This window comes from Mirounga leonina, unplaced genomic scaffold (assembly GCF_011800145.1).
Source record: "Mirounga leonina isolate KUSES-001 unplaced genomic scaffold, KU_Mleo_1.0 Mir_93, whole genome shotgun sequence".
Classification (NCBI taxonomy): domain Eukaryota; kingdom Metazoa; phylum Chordata; class Mammalia; order Carnivora; family Phocidae; genus Mirounga; species Mirounga leonina.
Genome location: NW_023270854.1, coordinates 56,331,862 through 56,345,009, shown reverse-complemented (window position 1 = coordinate 56,345,009; position 13,148 = coordinate 56,331,862). Strand labels below are relative to the sequence as shown.

Genomic DNA, 13,148 nt, shown 5'->3' with positions numbered 1-13,148 from the left:
TTTTCTATAATTCATATTAATTTCTGGAGCTAAGCCTCCATTTTACTTGCTGGAGAAAATTTACTCTACTCACTTCCAGGCAAAATAAGGCCTATTCTGTGTTTTTGGGGGGCTTTTTAACTCCACCATTTCAGGACATGGTGAAAGGAGTGGGAAGGTAGACATGGGAGATACTCATTTTATCTTTCTCCACACCATGGGAGCTTGTTCCCGAGGTCACTCTTCTTGTTGTCCTCTATGTAGGTGTGGGACAGTCATTAGGAGAAGAGACTGTCCACACAGAATCCTCCTTATGAGAAGTTCCCTTATTCTGATGGTGAGGACTTTTGCAGGTCCCTCTCTTTGATGACCCCAGTCTCCAGACTGGAGGGCTGTGGGAGATTTCAGATGCCATCCACACCACTCTAGCCTGTGACACTAGATGGATTATCTCCAGCTAGTATCCGAATGTGAGCCAACTTGAGGGCTCTTCTCGATGATGGTAGCATGAAGGGAGGGGGAGGGGAACTTCTCCCCAGTTTTACTGTCTGCTATCTCCCAGCCCTATTCCATCAGAACAACTTTCTATTTATGGGTCCCCAGACTTAAATAAGAGGATCAGCGATGTCTTCTCTAAGGCCTCATCATGATGGGGCAGAAGGCAGGGCACAACTCTCACACTCATATTTATTTCTTTTTCTCTGCCAACCTCCCCCTTCATTGCCCTCTTTTTCAGCTTGAAGATTCTTTTTTTAGTCTAGGTAGGAAAGTCACACATGTGGATCTCAATCTTTCAGTTTCACCTCCAGGGTTTTGAACTCAATAATCAAGACTTCCTACCTTTTCTGGTTCTGTAGTGAGTCCAGAGTGGCAATGGATGTCTCCTGTCTAACTCTCATCTGGAGGGGGGCTCTTAGGGAGCACATGAGTGACTTAGGTGGAGTAGGAGCGAGCATGGGTCATCACCTCAAATTTTACTTGGAAATACTTTGCCACTACATAATTATGATATCCTCTAGGCCTAGACTTTGGAAGGAAGAATAAGAAGGAAAAATTAATTGGATGTGATTAGTGTTAGACTATGATGTAGGTAAGAGAATTCAAAGAAAGTTATTAAGATTTGGGGCCTGAGTGGATGGAAAATGAATGAAGTTGAGGGGATTAGGAAAAGAATGACAGACAGACCAACTAGTTGTTTATGTCCCATGGTTTGAAATACCTGTATCTGAATGAGAGCAACACATGTAGAATGTACATCAATTTTACTAGCGATCTAAGATGAACAGATTCTAGAGGATCAGGCTCCTTAATCCAACTCACTAAATGGTACGGCAACGAGTATATCCATTCATTAATTTACCTTGGGGATTATATCTAACAGGATGACCATTAGCAGTCATTTGAGCATGACTACTGGGCCACTCAGATGGGAGTTGGTGCTTGGCCATCAGTTGGATCAGTAGGTTGATTAGTGAACATAGAATAAAGAACTTGTAATTAGAGTTTATCCAACTATCAAATAGGATGAATTGCTCTTCTTGGTCCTAGGAATATTTCTAAGATATCCCCTAATAGTCTTTAGAATCAGCAACTTTTCTTCCCTAGAGATTGTGACAAATTCTACTATACCATTCATTTTCTATACTTTTTATCTGTCATCCAAAACCTCTGTCATTTCCTTATGACAATTTGCAATTTCTTAAATTACTACTACTCTTCTACTAGTTACATTTTAAATTGATGACTTCCCTTTTAGGGAAGCATGCTAGACCCCTGGTGAGATGTAGAAAGCACCCTCAAATTGCTAGCAATATGTTTGTGAATCATCTCTTAGGTGGCTTATTTCCTGCCATGATTCCTGCAGATGACTAATCTTACCCATTTTATGTTGATTCCTATTAGCACTAATCTCCAAGCATGATAATATCTGACTCTGTCCTAATTTTAGATTAAGCTTTTGGGTTTTTTATTGTCATTGTTACCCTTCAGCCTTCCTTTCTAAATTTCCGTATTTCTGGTGTTTGCCAGAATTTTAAAAAGAAAGCGGTGGGGATTACTGCTTTTAGTTAAGGATATATTGAGAATTTGATATGTATTCCATATTGAGCTAATTAAAATAAGAATATGTTAATTGCAGTCCTGCTTCTGCTCATACCACAGTATCTATCAATTATAACGTATTGAATGTACTCGCTAGTGTTTCTTTTTTTCCTATTAGACTTGGAGCTTCACAAAGACTGTTGTTCATCTTAGTGACTGGCTTATAATAGGGACTCAATATATATTGAATAAACAAATATTAGTAAATTATACATTAAAAAAAGTTAATTTTAGAGGCTTAAGGGATTCAATACATAACACGTTTTTCTTTCCTTCCCCAGTTTGGTTTTCCTTCCCTGACGAAGACCCAGGAATTGGGCAGTTAGAGACAAAAATAGCAGCTCATTACTCTGTCCCAAGTGCTCAGAAGATTGCTTGGAACACATAAGTATTCAATGAATATTTGGTGGATGAACAGATTAGTAAAAGCTAGATTGAAGAATGTAGCATAATGGACAATCAAGTTGGCTTCCTGATACTTTATTTCAGAATTTAAGTAACCCATCCAGTTCAAGGAAAATTTGGTCAACCCCAAACCTCTCCTGCAGAGATGTAAAGACTTCCTTCTACAGCAGCCTCCTCTAGACAGGCTGCTTCTAAAGGTGAGTGAGAGCTTGCCTAGCAGGGAGAGTCACCTTTCCTCTCAAGGAAAGGAGTGGGTAAGAAAGTGGAGAGAAGTCCCTTCATTGAATAAAAGACCATGGGATGAAGTCTCCTTTGTAACATATCTAGCTTCTGGCTCCTTTAAGTCACTGAAACTTATAGTTAAATGTATGATCAACAGAAGCTGTCCAGCCCCGGAGAACATAGGCAAAGGAACTAGAAAGAAATTGCTTTTTCCATTTTTTTTTCATTGTGTTCAAATATGTAACATCACATAAAATATATAACACAGTATAAAATAACATAACATAAAATTTATCATATTAACCATTGTTAAGTGTACAGTTCAGTGGTAGTAAATACTTAAGTGCCATTCATTTTGTTGTGTAACCATCACAACTGTCCATCTCTAGAATCCATTTTCATCTGCAAACCTGAGACCACATATCCATTAAACAATAACTTCATATTCTCCCACAGGCACAGACCTTAGCAACCACCATTCTACTTTCTGTCTCTATGGATTTGACTATGGCAGAAGGAGATTTTAAACAATCAGTATTATCACAAATAAATCCTTGATTGGAGGATGAAACTTAGATGTGTGCCTACAGTAGGCTTTTTAACTCTAAATAATTTCAGCATTAAACTCACTCAACCACCTGCCAAGCACAGGTCCCTCCCATGCCCTTGGCTTCCCCCACAGAGGCAGCCTGGGAAAGAGGGTGCAGGTTAGTTCATTCTGTGGACAGGCGGTCACTGAAAGGTGTTCAGAAGGGCCTGAACTGAGCATGTTAATTCTTCCCTCCAGCTGTCCAGGGAGGTGTGACAAGTCTTCCCGTGGAGGTGAAGGTGGGAGAGGCCAAGAGCCTTACTCTGATGGAATCCCTCCACGGGTCCATAAGGCCAAAGAATGTCAGGAAATGTGGAGAGGACACCTAGAAATTTGAATCTCACCTTCACATTAATTACTGTCCAGCCAAAAAAAAGAAGAAGCCAGAGCCAAAGCTAGGACATGTTCGGAGGACAATGGCAATTAGCTGCAAATTATATCATGCTATCATCAAGTCATGTTCATCCATTTAATATTATAAAAAAAAACCCTGACTGCCTTAGAAGTTTATTACTGACAACTTTCATATATATGTTTGTTTCTAAGTTGACTTCTTTTTTTGTATTACAGAAAGAGTAATACAAAAAGGCCAAAGAGATTGTTATCCTCCAGAGATCACTTTTTCAACCCAAAGTGAAATCAGTGGCCTGTGTCAGCCGCTGTCTAGATAAGCTATGGTAAAGCAGAAAACGGAGACCAGCTGGGAGAGGGAGGGAATGAGCCAAGCCGACTTTCCTTCTCTATTTGTAGGCCTCCTTTCCCACCAAGAGTAATGGATACCTGAAACACTCCTTCACACATCTTCTCTCCCAAAGGCATTCAAAACTGTGGCTGAAGCAAAAGCCAACAAAAGGCGCACTAGGGTAGGGCACGCTATATGGGCTCTAATGAAGCAGGCGTTAGTACTGTAAGAAGCCGTGTCCCTTTGTTTTAAAAAAACCTCTGGTTGCTTCTGTTACCAACACGCTGAGAACAGATAACCTAGGCATTTGTTTGGGTTTTGGTTAACTTAAACTGGCTGTGAATTTTTTTCTGAAAGCTTTTAAGGTCTTAAAGGTTTTTTACACCTGCCTAAGTTGGAATGCTCTAATAGTTTAAGGTTGGATATCTGACAAGCCAGCAGTTGGAGGACTGACTTCCCTGGAAAAAAGCCCAAGGACCCTAAATCTCTCAGACGATCCTTGCACAGGTATTTAATCAGCTCTCCTGAGGGTTTTTTCTCCCCTCTATTCAGAAGATCATATTGCATTTGGCATTCCAAGAATCTTAAAAAGAATAGGTGCCTTGCTGAAGCAATGATGTAAAAAAAATATTTTACATACAAGAAAAGCTGCTCTCATGAAATCCACTCTTGCAGGCCCCTATGGTGTCACAAAAAAAGATTTTTCTGACTGGTGGTCCTTAATATAGTTCTTACACTCTTATATAGAAACAGAGGCTATTTTATCTTTAAACAGAAACCAATGCTTTTATACCTGGAACATTACCCTGGGAGAATAAGAATTCTTGCCTAAGACCTACTTTAAGAAAAACCAAGTGGAATTTGCAGCTTCTCTGCTCTTCAGTGCAGATTCTGGTCTCTTCTTGAAGGATGAGACTCTGTCTGCCTCTTCGTTCAGTTCTCAGGCTGGGGAGGGAGGAGGAAGCATAATCAGATGAGCAAGCCCCCTCTGGATAGCCTTCCTCCTGCTGCCTGCTGCCTGCTGCCCATCACTCCCTTATTTTCCCTGCCTTAGACTCTGCTTCTTGTTCTTCCAGCACTTCTTAAGAAAACTCTAGAAAGCTGCAAGGGAGCTGACCCAGTAGGTCCTGCTGGCAGATGTGCATTGCCTCTGTAGGCCTGAATTTCAAAAATCTCTGAAGGCAAATCTTATTAAGCATTTTATTCTCTTTAAAAGCACTGACACATTTTGTACAATTCCCCTTCTGAAAAAGGTTATTTCACCATTAGTGGACTCTTGAAGCTGATATGTCATTCAGCTAAATAAATAAGTGATGATAGAAAGCAGGCTTAAAACACATGACTAGTAGAATCAAATTAGTAATTTGAAAACTGGCTTTTAGGGGGTTGGTCTTTGCATTTCCCTGGCCTACCAAGCAGACCAAAACTCATAAATAATTGCTGGTGACATTGTTTCACCTGCAGATGTATTTTTTCTAGGCTTGGGTCTATTCTTTCTTTTGCAGGTAGTTAAAAGTTTTCATTTAATATGAATATTATGCTCGGAGAGTCGGTATACTTGGGTCTTACCTCCTTTCTGCTGACCTTCATGGAGGCAGGTGACCTTCGCTCTGATGAGGTGGACAAAGCATTCTACTTTCAGTAAGAAGAATGGCTTTGAAATTTCGCCAGTTTACAGGTTCTGTGAATATGTTTCCTGATTTCCAAAGTTAGGAAAGTAATATTTACACATCACAGCAGGTGTTTCAAGAGTTAAATCGTATAATACATGGAAAAGCAGTGCATAATCAAACCCAGCAACTCTCAATTCCAATAGTGAATTGGGAGTCGGTTTTCCTGTATCTAATGCTCTCTCTTGTACTTCCTCACAGGGTGACCTTGACATAGCTACTTAAACATTTTAAGCCTCAGTTTCCTCACCTTAAAAAAGGGAACCTAAAAATGAGACATTGGTAAGTAGAAATTGTTAGTGCTGTGTTAAGCTTGGGGTAGTTTTCCTTCTTTTTTTTTTTTAACGGCTTTATTGAGATATAATTCACATTGCATACAATTCTCTCATTAAAGCATGTAAGTCAGTGGTTTTCATGTATTCACAGACACATGCAACCATCAACATGGTTGCATGGTTTAGAACATTTTCAGCACCTCAAAAGGAAACTCCCTACCCTTTCCTTATCACCTCTCTATTCTCTTACCCTTAACCCCCAGTCCTAATCTACTTTCTGTACCTACAGATTTTCCTGTTCTGGACATTTCTTATTAATGGAATCATATAATATGTGATCTTTTTTGTGTCTGTGTGTTCTTTCACTTAGCATAATTTAATCAAGATTCATCTAAGTTACAGCATGTATCGGTACTTTAATCTTCTTCCAGGCCAAAGAGTATTTCATTGTATGGATGTACCACTTTCAATTAACCATTCTCCACGTATCCAGTCAAACATTGGGCTGTTTCCACCTCTTGGCTATGACAAGTAACACTACTATAAACACGTATAAAAGATTTTTATACAGACCTATGTTTTCATTTCTCTTGGATCTATACCTAAGGAGAGGGATTCCTGGGTCATATGCTATCTCTACATTTAATGGTTGAAAAAACTGCCTGACTCTTTTCCAAAAAGGCTGCACCATTTCATATTCTCACTGGCAATGTACAAAGGCTCTTGGGTGTGGAACAAGTCTCCCAGAATGTGCCACTTCAGCATGTGGATTATTTTGACTGGAAGACAATCAAGGCCCAAAAGGCTCAGGAGGAGCTTTTAACCTCCCCTTTAACTGCCTAAGAGAATTTATTTTTAAGATTTTATTTATTTATTTGACAGAGAGAGACATAGCGACAGAGGGAACACAAGCAGGGGGAGTGGGAGAGGGAGAAGCAGGCTATCCATTGAGCAGGGAGCCTAATGTGGGGCTCGATCCCAGGACCCCAGGACCGTGATCTGAGCCGAAGGCAGACGCTTAACGACTGAGCCACCCAGGCGTTCCTATCAAGTGTTTTTATTATGAAATGGTGGTGGATTTTTGTCAAATGCTTTTTCTGCAATTATTGAGATAATCATGTGATTTTAAAAAATTCTATTGATATGATGTATCATGTCAATTGATTTTCAGATGTTGAACCAATCTCACATCCTTGGGCTAAATCCTACTTGGTCATGGTGTGTAATTCTTTTTATATGCTGCTGCATTCAGTTTGCTAGTATTTTGTTGATGATTTTTGTGTCCATATTCATAAGAGATATTAGTATTTTCTTTTCCTGTGATTGCTTAGTTTGGTAATACTGGCCTTATAAAATGAGTTGGGATATATTCCCTTCTCTTCTACTTTTTGGAAGACTTTGTGAGGAATTGGTATTAATTCTTTAAATGTTTGATAGAATTCAGCAGTGAGGGGCGCCTGGGTGGCTCAGTTGTTAAGCGTCTGCCTTCGGCTCAGGTCATGATCCCAGGGTCCTGGGATCGAGCCCCGCATCGGGCTCTCTGCTCGGCCGGGAGCCTGCTTCTCCCTCTCCCACTCCCCCTGCTGTGTTCCCTCTCTAGCTGTCTGTCTCTCTCTCTGTCAAATAAATAAAATAAAAATCTTTAAAAAAAAAAAAAAAGAATTCAGCAGTGAGTCTGCTGCTGGGTGTGAGATTTTCTTTGTGGGTAGTTTTTGGTTATCAATTCAATCCCTTCACTTGTTATAGGTTTATTCAGATAGTGTATTTTTTAGTCAGTTTTAGTAGTTTTTATCTTTCAAAGAATTTGCCCATTTACTTAATTTATCTAATTTGTTACTGTACAATTGTTCATACTATTACTTTATGATCCATTAAAACAATTATGTAAGGCCAATAATAGTGTCCTCTTTTTTATTTCTGATTCTAGTAATTTGACTGCTTTCTCTCTTTTTTTTTCTTGGTTAATCTACCTAAAGGTTTGTCAATTTTTAAAATCTTTTCAAAGAGCCAGCTTTTCCTTTCATTGATTTACCCTGTTGTTTCTCTATCCTCCATTTTGTTAATTTCTGTTTTAGTCTCTATTATTTCCTGTTTGCTTTAGGATTGGTTTGCTCTTTTTTTCCAGTGTCTTAAGACAAAAGGTTAAAGTCATTGATTTGAAATCTTTTTTCTTTCTTATTATATGCATTTGCAACTATAAGTTCTCCTCTAAGCTGTGCTCTAGCTCTTCATTTCCATTAATCTCAAAGTGTTTTCTGATTTTCCTAGTGATTTCTTCATTGACCCCTTTGTTATTTAGAAGTGTGTTGTTTAATATCCACATATTTGTAAGTTTCCTAAATATTTTCTGCTATTACTTTCTAATATCATTTCACTGTGGTTGGAAAACATACTTTGTATTTTATTATGTTTACATACTATATATTATTTCTGTCCTTTAATTTGCCTTATTTTTGCTTCAGAATATTATGAAGACTACCTGAGACTGTGGACTGTTGAATCTTATTTCCCAAAGGGTTACAATGCCTGTTTTACAGACTAACATATAGTTTATCCTGGAGAATATGTCATGCTGTACTTGAGAAGAATGTATATTCTGTTGTTAATTGGGTGGAATTTTCTATAGATGTCTGTTAGTTCTAGTTAGTTTATAGTTGTTCAGGTCTTCTATTTCCTTGTTGATCTTGTGCCTAATTTCCTATCCATTATTGAAAGTGAGATATTAAAGTCTCCAACTATTGTTGAATGGTGTGTTTCTTCTTTCAGTTATGTCAGTTGTTGGTTCATGTGTTTTGAGTCTCTGTTTTAGGTGCATATATGTATGCAATTTATATATCTTGCCAATTCATACATATCATTATAAAATGTCCATGTTTATCTCTAGTGGCATATTTTTATCTTAAAGTTAATTTTATTTGCACTCAGCATAGTGATTCCATCTTTCTTATGATTGCTGTTTGCATGATACATCTTTTTCTATCCTTTTACTTCAATCTATTTGTATATTTGAGTCTAATGTGTATGTCTTACAGATAGCATATAGTTTGATCTTACTTTTTAAAATTGAGTCTGACAATCTCTGCCTTTTGATTTAATTCTTTAATCCATTCACATTTAACATTATTATTGATGTAATTGGATTGATGTCTGCCATTTTTCTTTTTGATATTTATGTCTTATGCCTTTTTCTTCCTCTAGCCCTCCTCTACTGCTTCCTTTTATAGTAAATCAATATTTTGTAGTGTAGCACTTTAATTTGTCAGTATATTTCTTGTGTTGTTTCAGTAGTTGTGCTAGGGTTTACCATATACATCTTAATTTATAAAATGACACTGGAATGGCAGTGGCTTTGATAAGGCTCTATTTCCCTATTTTTCTGACCACCCTCAGTTGTTAAACTCTAGTAATTGCTGGTTTACTGCTGTAGTGCTTTCACAATGCCCTGGTGCATAACAATTTGGCTAGTATTTTGAATCTCTTTTCAATTGCCTTTTACCACAACCTCCACTGTTCTTGAGAGCTTGTTAAGTTTAAACCTATCCATCTTTCTCCCTGCTAGGTGGGGAGCCTGCTTCTCCCTCTGCCTCTGCCTCTCTCTCTCTCTCTCTGACTCTCATGAATAAATAAATAAAACATTAAAAAAAAAAAAGTATCCATCTTTGTTGCAAATGAAGTCAATATATTTAGGAAGAGACTGAGAGCTATGGGTTTTGCAGCCTCTTTTTCCCCTAGGCAAAATCTTTAAAACAGGAGTCTGGAGCTTGAAGTGTGGATAATGACAACCTTCACTCTGATTCTGCTTCTCCAGGAGCTGAGTGCCAGGTAGACTGAGAGGTGTGCAGAGGGGCAGCAGCCTGAGCTTCTCTCGGCTTGCTTCTCTTGTCAGGGAACCACAAGGTGAGGCAAGAGCTCTCAGGGCTCCAGAATGCTCAGCAAGCTGTGCCCAAAGTAGAACCTCCATCCCATGAATCAGAACTGTTCAGAGGAAGGGAGTCCCCACCTCTCAATCACACTTGCCTAGGACTTAGCCTCAGCAACAGGTAGTGGGGGTGTATGTGTGAGAAATACTGAGTTTCTGTCCTCTTGGGAAGAAAGCCCTCCTACTGGGAGCTGGGGGGGGGAGAGACAGGCCTGCGTTCTTGGCTGCAGCAGGGAGAGGGAATGGAGAACAGTCTTGGCTCAAACACCACAGACACTCATCTTTCTTAGCAAAATTTCATGGATTTTCTTGAATCGATGTTTTCTTTATTTGCTCTTTGCCCTTAGGACAATTTGCAGAGGCTTTAAATGGGTGTCTTTCCATGGTAAGTTTTTAACAAATGATAGTTAGCCTTCCCTTTACCTCTGTTTCCTCACAAAAGATGGAAAGGATTTGGAAGCCTCTTCTAGCCAACTTTTATTTTAGTGTTTCATAATTATTAACTGCCTTAGAAAGACTTCTTTGATCATACCCTATTTTCTTATGATGCAATTAGGGATCAGCTTCCTTCTTTATACTAGGTAGAATCAAGAATACTGTAACAGATGATGAGGAGAGATAATTTAATACCATCTTTCTTTCCTGTGGTCCAGAACCTTCACTATCCTCTAAGCCTTTATATTTTACCCAGTTCCTGGGAGTATTTCTAAATAAATAATGACTCAGTGTTGCTCCTGGGTCCTCTCAAAAGCAAGCTGGTTGGTTATTTATTCATAATGGCAAATTCTCAAGAATCTTAGTGAACCGTAATAACATTCCATAAGCACCTTTCGCTTACTCCACTACTATCAGATTTTTTCCAAAGTACAGTTAATACCACTTCTTTCCCACCATTCAGGCTTCTGCTGACTTATACCAACATCTGAACTTTATACTTTGGTGTATTCAAGCTGCCAATACAATTTTCCTGCACTCCTGCTTAGTGGTTTCAAGTCCTGGTCATGCTGGTCATGCTCTAGTCCTCATATCTACTTTCTGCATAAAAGCGGGGTCCCATTATTACATGATCAAGCCAGAGCTCTGAGCAATGGTACAGCATGCATAAAATCACATTAGTCATGTTCTGTGTTGAGGGTTTCTTTGGACTCCTACCAAATACTTCAAAGTCTGTAAGAGCTCAAACAGGACTGTTGTGAGTATTCCCTTTCTCACTTCCAGATTTGACAGTTTGCCATATTTTTACTTCAGAATTACATGAAGACTACTTGAAATTATGGACTGTTTAATCTTATTTCCCAGAGGGTTACAATTCAAGGGTTCATTATAATTGAGAATGGGGAAAACATAGAAAATAGATTTATGTATGGTTGGTAGAAATGTAGTCTCAGAAAACAAGTGTGATTCAGAGAATAAAAAAGAAGAGAGGAAGAGAAGAGAAAAAGAAAATATTACATCAGCTGAAAAGCTAAAATTAAAACAAAAAAACCTCTGAAATTTTACAATACTTTAAAAAATATTGCAAAGCCAAACCTCCTGTCAGATCAAAATGCAATCCCTTGTAATATATACTGCATGATTGCTAATCTCTGTTTATGACATTTATCTTTATGAATTCATCGAGTTCATAAGGGAGAAAGGCTAAAATAGTATTGGCATTATCTTGCTTCTCTTCATGAAGAGAAATGTCAATGTCATAATAAAAATGAGGTATTTTTTACCAATACTCCTTTTATATTATATGATAAAATTACATTTTTAAAAAAATCAGCCAAGTTTTAAAATGTTCTGATTAATAAACACATAAGGAAAAATATCTTCATTTTTATTGAAAGGTAATAGCATGGATATTAAAGATTATTTCTATTTGGTTTTGGAAAATAAATTTTGGACTACAGTATGAATGTGAATATATTTGTTATTCAGGGAATTCATATCAAATGGAATACTGAGGCCATGTTGTGAAGATCTACTCAGGAGGAATTGATATAGCCTCCATGTTTTACTTCTGGTTCTCTGATAGGCTGCAGTCCACGTTTCCATATTTGCAAAGGTTGCCATCATCTTTCCCTCTTAGGCAAAGCACAATTGCCTTTCTAAGCTTGCTTGTCTGTCAAACTCTCAGCTTTCCCTGGGGTTAGAAGAGATAAATAAGTGTTTTTGGTTTCGAAAAGACTTTTCTGGTAGTCGGGAGTAAGGACCTGGAATATCTTCCCTTCTAGGTTCCGCAGGCTGCATATGTAATCAGGGACAGTGACAAGTCAATAAAAGAGTTCAAAGATGAACAGGGCCAGTGGGAGAGAGCGTAAGGTTTCTCTAGGAATGAAGAGTGGATCATTGTTCTCCAAACTGGTCCGTAATATTTGTTAAGCTGCTATTATACGTCTACTCACATTTCTGGTTATGTGTTCGTTTCTCCATTTTAGATAGTTTATGCCTTCTACAGCTCTGGATGCTCCTTGTAGAAATGAGAGAAAGAAATGGATGTAGACACAGTGACCTGCACATAATGGCAGAATCCCTCACCATGGGGCTGACTTCCAGGGGCAATCTTGCCGAAGAGCTGTTCTGACTTCAGCTAGCTGAATCTCTCACTGCTTATTAATGACCCAGATCAAAGATATTTCCCATTTGTGTGAGACACACTCAAAATTAACTCCAGAGTCATCATATCAAGGACAAATTCTAATATTCGGTGGAAAGCTGAGTATTGTTATGATATCAACACAACACAATAAGAACATCATTATTATGTTTGATTTTCCTCCTGATGGGTATCTTACCATATTTTTCCAGGCTATTTTCCCGCAAGCATATGCTTTTCATTTGCATCAGAAGTTCCCTCATTAAGATGATCGTGTCCAGTGTTCACTCCAGCTGGTGTTGAGCAACAGACCCACCGACTAACTGCATGAATAAGGTTTCACTCAGGCAGAAAGATGAGTTCCTTTTTATTTTCTCTTTGCTTTTGTGGCTAAAGGAGGAAAACAGTGATACGCAGCTTATGTTCCTGGTGATTTGAAATTGAAGCACATAACACAGACAGAAGCTGAGTATGAGAGCAAGACAAAGGGTCTATAAAGCATAAAAGGATCAAAGGAGAATGTCAGCGTGAAGTAGATTGAGAATAAAGAAGAGGGAGAAGTGGGAAGAAGAAGAGGCTGCAAAGGAGAAAGGCAGCAACCTGCCTGCAGCTGGGGCGGGCAAAACAGTGGGGGCACTGGGTGGTGCTGGTAGGAGGGATGCCTGGACTCAGAGCAATCAGACAGAGGCTTAGGGTAACAGGCTGTTCCTCCATTTTAATAGCCCA

At 38.6% G+C, this 13,148-nt stretch overlaps 1 long non-coding RNA gene across 1 annotated transcript in view; it reads right to left on the bottom strand.

Moving 5' to 3' along the window:
• Positions 1–5,591: 5,591 nt before the first annotated feature.
• The window catches only part of LOC118004454, a 44,333-nt gene continuing 36,776 nt past the window's right edge, over positions 5,592–13,148 (bottom strand). The window contains exons 4-6 of the long non-coding RNA XR_004677584.1: positions 12,622–12,812; positions 12,232–12,296; positions 5,592–5,673 (exon numbers count right to left, since the gene is read on the bottom strand). This is a non-coding gene — a long non-coding RNA (uncharacterized LOC118004454). The remainder of the gene's footprint in view (positions 5,674–12,231; positions 12,297–12,621; positions 12,813–13,148) is intronic.